Below are 6,176 nucleotides of genomic sequence, written 5' to 3'. Positions count from 1 at the left end.
GCAGAAAGTCTCATCTTTCTCCTGCGGAACACCTGGTAGTTTCAAACTGCTGACCTTGCGGCTCACAGCCCAATTCGTAACCACTACGCTACCAGAGCTCCCCAGTAGATCCCCTCAAAAGCAATTATTTGATTGGACATTTTTTTAAGGCACTGTAATGGTGTGGCGTTGTGAGCAAAGTCATTTGAACTGCAAGGTCAGTGGTTCAAGCTCACCTGCTGCTCATTGGAAATCCTATTTTGGGTCAGAATCGATTCCACTGCACTTAACAACAAGACTAACCACCATTTGTCTGTCAGTTTGTCCTACTGTGGTGGTATGTGTTTTGCTGTGATGCTGGGAATTATACCATTGGTATTTGAAAAATCAGCAGGGTTATCCATGGTAGACAGACTTCAATAGAGCTGACAGACTAGGAAGAAAAGGCAGATGACTTCTGAATGTTTAGTGACTGAAAGACTTATGAATAGGAGTGGAATATTCACAGATATAGCGCTGGAAGATGAGCCCTTAGGTTGGAAGTCACTTGAATTACAACTGGGGAAAAACTATCTCCTCAAAATAGCATCATTGACTGTGATGATGTGAATGGAGTAAAGCTTTTGGGTCCTTTATCTGCTGATGGAGCACAACTCAAAATGAGGAGAAACAACTGAAAACATTCATTCATAGTCAAAACATGGAATATTTTAAGTATGACTCTAGTAAAATTGGAGATTGTAAAAATGAAATGGATTCCATAAAGATCAATATCCTTTATGAACTGCAATGGACTGGTATTGAATCTGACAATAATAAGATTTTATAAGTGGGGAATGTCAAATTCAAGAGGAGTGGTTTCACATTAATCATAATAACATTTCAAGATCTATCTTGAAGTACAATGCTGACTGTGACAGGATACAATCTATACACCTACAAGGAAGACCAATTAATAATATTATAATTCAAATTTATACACCAGCCACTTAAGTCAGTGATGATGAAATTGAAGAATTCTACCAACTTCTTCAGTCTGATTTTGATCAAACGTGCTATCAAGATATATTGATAATTACTGGCTGATTGGAATGTGAAGGTTAAAAACATAGGAGGGGTCAGTAGTTAGAAAATACTGCCTTGGTGATAACAATGATGCTGGACATGGCATGATAAAAATTTCAAGACCAATAACTTACCCATTAAAAATAATTTTTTAAAAACAACATAATAGGCAATTATATACCTGGACCTCACCAGATGGAATACACGGAAATCAAATGGACTATATCAGTGGGAAGAGATGGTGGAAAAGCTCCATGTCAGTAGCCAAAATAAGACCTAGTGTAGACTGTGTAATAGAACATCAATTGCACATATGCAAGGTCAGGCTGAAGCTGAAGAAAATTAAACCAAGAGCCAAAATATGTTCCACCTGAATTTGGAGATCATCTCAAGAACAGATTTGATGACTATACACTAATGACCAAAGACCAGAAGAGTTGTGGGATGATATCAAGAGCATCATGCAGGAAGAAATCAAAAGGTCATTAAGAAGACAACAAAGAGAGAAAAGACCAAAATGGATGCCAGAAGAGATTCTGAAACTTGCTCTCTAGAGTAGAACTGCTAAAGCAAACAGAAGAAATAATGAAGAGAAACAAACTTGATAGAAAATTTCAAAGCGCCTTTTGAGAAGACAAAGTTACGTATTATAATGAAATGTGCAAATGCCTGAAGTTAGAAAATCAAAAGGAAAGAACATCCTCAGCATTTCTCAACCTGAAAGAACTGGAGACAAAATTCAAGCCTCAACTTACAACACTGAAGGATTCTATGGGCAAAATATTAAATGATGGAAAAAGCATCAAAAGAAGATGGACAGTATACACAGAGTCACTGTACCAAAAAGAAATCGTTGATGTGCAATCATTTCAGTTCATAACATATGATCAAGAACCAACGGTAGTGAAGATGTCCATGCTTCAAAGAAGGCACTGGTGGAAAAAAAAAAGATTCCAATAACTAATGGAACACAAATTGAAATCTTTCAATAAACTAAGGCAGCACTTCTTTTTACCATGAGTTGGAAGACAGCAACCTGGTCAACCAATTGTAAGATATCCATATGTGTGACGGTTCCAAAGAGAGGTGACCCAACAAAATGTAAATATCATAGAAAAGTATCATTAGTATCACATGTGAGTAAAATTTTGCTGAAGATAATTCAAAAATGGCTGTAATAGTACATTGAAAGGGAGCTGCCAGAAAGTCAAGTCAGTTTCAGACAAGGACATGGAACTAGGAATATCACTGCTGATGTACAGTGGACCTTGACTGCAAGCAGAGAATACAAAAAAGATGTTTACTTGTGCTTTATTGATTTTATATATATATATAGAGAGAGAGAGAGAGACTTTTGACTGTGTGGATCATGACAAGCTATGGACAATATTGTGAAGAACATTATTCCAGAATACTTGCTTATGCACATGATGAACCTATATATAGATCAAGAGGCAATAATTTGAATATAACAAGGGGATACTGCATGGTTTAAAATCATGAAATTAATATGCCAGTGTTGTTTTCTTTCCCCATATTTTTTCAATCTGTACACTGAGCAAATAATCTGATAAACTGAATTGTATTAAGGACGTTGCCTCGGGATTCCAGGAAGGCGCATTAATAACCTGTGATATAAAGATGATACAATCTTGCTTTCTGAAAGTGAAGAAGACTTAAAATACTCTTGAAGATAAAGACCATAGCATACAATATGGATTGCACCTTATTGTAAAGGGAAAAAAAAAAAAACCTCATCACTGGACCAATAAATAACACCATAATAAATGGAGAAAAGATTGAAGCTGTCAATGACTTCATTTTGCTTGGATGCAGTATCAATATTCTTGGAAGCAGCAGTTGAAAAATAAAAACAGTGTATTGCATTAGACAAATCTGCTGTATAAGACCTATTAAAAGTATTTGAGCTCAGTCAGTTGCAGCCAGGAGATGCTTCTGGAAAAACCATCGTGATGGCCACCCTAGGAGAACACCAAGTACAGCTCTAACTCATATTGGTTGTTGATAGCAGTACTGGAAAAACTACATTTGTGAAATGTCATCTGACTGGTTAATTGAGAAGAAATATGTAGCCATTTTAGGAGTTGAGGTCCATCCCCTTGTGTTCCCTACTAACAGAGGACAAATTAAATTCAATGTGTGGAACACGGCTGGTCAGGAGAAACTTGGGGAACTGAGAGATGGATGTTATATCCAAGCTCAGTGTGCAATTATAATGTTTGAAGTAACCTCAAAAGTTACTTATAAGAATGTGCCTAACTGGCATAGAGATCTGGTTCAAGTATGTGAAAACATCCTCAATGTTTTGTGTGGCAACAAAGTGGAAAGTAAAGACAAGAAAGTTAAGGCAAAACTGATCGTTTTCCACCAAAAGAAGAATCTTCAGTACTGTGACATTAATGCAAAAAGGAACTAAAGTTTGAAAAGGCTTTCCTTTGGCTTGCTAGAAAACTAATTGGTGATCCTAACTTGGAGTTTGTTGTCATGCCTGCTCTTGCCCATCAGAAGTTGTCATGAACCTAGCTTTGGCAGCACAATATGAGCATGATTTAGAGTGCAGAAAACTGCTCTCCCAGACATGGACGACAACCTGTAAGAAAATGAAACTGGAACTAGCATCAGAAGTCTAGTTTTATAGGCAACTGTTCTGTGATATCAGTGGTGCAACGTGTCTGCTACTTTATTATATAGCTAAGCAGAACATGTGCTAATCCTTGGGTTGCTGAAGGAGATGAATGGGCTTTTGAGTGAATGTGACAGTTAAAAATACCTTCATTTTTTTGGACCTGCATATCTAGCTGTTGGAAAGCAATTGTTTCCTTTTTGAGTTTCAAATACACAACGTCTACAGTTGCATCATGCTGTTCAGTGGTGAAATCTTGTTTGTTACTGTCATTCCAATTCCTTACAGTTTAGAACCAGAATAAAGCTGTATTTCAAACATCAAAAAAAAAAAAAAAAAGTTCAAGACCAAAGATGATTAGTTTCAGGACTACGTTGTACCTGCTCCAAGCCACATTATTTTCAATAGCCTCATATTAATGTGAAAGCTTAGACAATTAATAAGGAAGACCTTAGAAGATTTGATGCATTTGAATTATGGCATTGGAGAAGAATATTAAAAGTACTATGAACTGACAGAAGTGCAAACTGTCTTGGAAGAAGTACAATAGAGTGTTCTTTAGAAGCTAGGATGACAAGGCTTCACCTCTCATAGTTTGAACATAATATCTGGAGATATCTGTCCATTGAGAGGGACATTATGCTTGGTAAAGCGGAAGATCAGTGAAAAAGAGGAAGACCCCCAATGAGATGGATTGCCACAGGTGACAGTAGCAATGGGTTCAAGCATAAATACGATTGTAAGAATGGCGAAGGACTGGGCGGTGTGCCATTCTATTGTACATAGGGTTGTCATGAGTTGGAACTTACTTGATGGCACCTAACACAAATAATCATGTTTCAACACATTTTATTTGGAATAAACCCCTGTATGTATGAACTTGAAATTTATTAGCAATGCTTTTTGACCTACAAACTTACAAAGTTTTCTCTTTTTCTGAAATTTTCCCTGTGTCTTTTGTAGTTCACCCTCAATCTCAAATGTGCTTGCTTTTTCTTTTGCACATTTCTCTTTATTTATTTCTCTGGTTGGATCAATAATCTCACTGAATCTTCTACCTTGGCGTCTCTGTTTCTACACATTTGTTTGTCTGCTTTATACAGTTGTGATTTTTTTTTTTTTTTTAGCTACTAGGTAAACTACTAGGATCTTAATAGTAACCACAATGTTAATAACATTTTATGGATACAAATTTGGGGGGAAATCTGTCTCACTGCAATATGGTTATTACAGTTCATTTGACCATTAATTCATTTATTCCACACATCAATTAAGTGTAATTTACGTGCCTGTCTGTATGAAAGGCACAAGTAAATTGAAAAGCCATGCTTGCTCTCTTCACAGAATCATAATCCATTTCATAAATGTGCTGTTACAGTCAGTTTATACAATGATTTCTTATAGACAGTGTTATGTAAGCACCAAGAGACGTGACACTAACTGTGAATTAAGAGGATAGGGAAGTTTTTTGGAGCATTTGATACTAAGCTGAAATTTGATAAAAGGCTAACCAGCCAAGGGAAGAAGAAGCCTCGGTGGCACCGTGTTTAAAGTGAACATCAAGGTCAACTGTTAGGTCAGTGGTTTCAATCCACCAGCAGTCTGCTTCCATAAAGCCTTGAAATTCTATGGATTTCTACTCTGTCTTATAGGGACACTAGGAATCTGAACCCACTTAATTGCAATGAGTTTGTTTGGGGCTATCTAAGAGAAAGATGCTGTGAAGGAAAAAAGAGCAAAGGTGAGATATGAGCATATACAAATGTTGACAGGTAATGGAATGACTGGAAAGCAAGTGGTATAGTCAGTCGTCATGGAGTCAATTCCACATATGTGAAAATTGGGAGGAAGGAAGCAGTGGTTGTGATCTTTATAGTTAGAGAGTTATGATCTTGTTCTTCCATCTTAGTCTTTTCAATGTCATACAAAGAAAGATTTTCTGTTAGCTGATCTTTTGAGTCAGGCCCTTTGCTTTTTGAACATCCCTCTGAATATTTACTTTCTACATTCATTCTCTCTCTTTTCCTCATTCTCTCTTATTCTCTTCCTCCTTCACCTACCACCTCCTCTTTCTTTTAGAACACCTCACTGTCCAACATATAATCTCTTACCATTGCCAATAGATGACACTATACCTGATTTATATTCTAAGTTTAAAAAGTTTTTTTAATAATCTAATTTTTTTTATAATTTAATATCTGCCTTTATATAATTGTTGTGTTTTAAATTCTGTCCCCCAAAAAATGTGTGTAATAACTTCTATGCCTATGTCTGCAATGTCAGTTGAGAATTGTATTTGTTATACTAACTCAGCAGGATTAATACAGTCAATCTCTTTAGATATATAAGAGATTAAACAAGTGAGCAGAGGGGAAATGGAGTAAAATAGGTGTTAAGAACAATGAAGGAACGAGGAAGCAGAAGCTAAAGAGATAAAGACCTTCCTCCAGAGCAAACAGAGAGAAAGAGCTGGCTCCCTGGAGCTAGA

General features: G+C 36.5%; 1 pseudogene; it reads left to right on the top strand.

The window, feature by feature from the left end:
• Positions 1-3,017: 3,017 nt before the first annotated feature.
• On the top strand, positions 3,018-3,661 carry LOC102832143 (annotated as a pseudogene).
• The last annotated feature ends 2,515 nt before the right edge of the window (positions 3,662-6,176 follow it).

Source organism: Chrysochloris asiatica, unplaced genomic scaffold, assembly GCF_000296735.1.
Source record: "Chrysochloris asiatica unplaced genomic scaffold, ChrAsi1.0 scaffold00001, whole genome shotgun sequence".
NCBI classification, from domain to species: domain Eukaryota; kingdom Metazoa; phylum Chordata; class Mammalia; order Afrosoricida; family Chrysochloridae; genus Chrysochloris; species Chrysochloris asiatica.
Note: the sequence above shows the minus strand (reverse complement) of the source record. Positions and strands in the feature narration are given on the sequence as shown.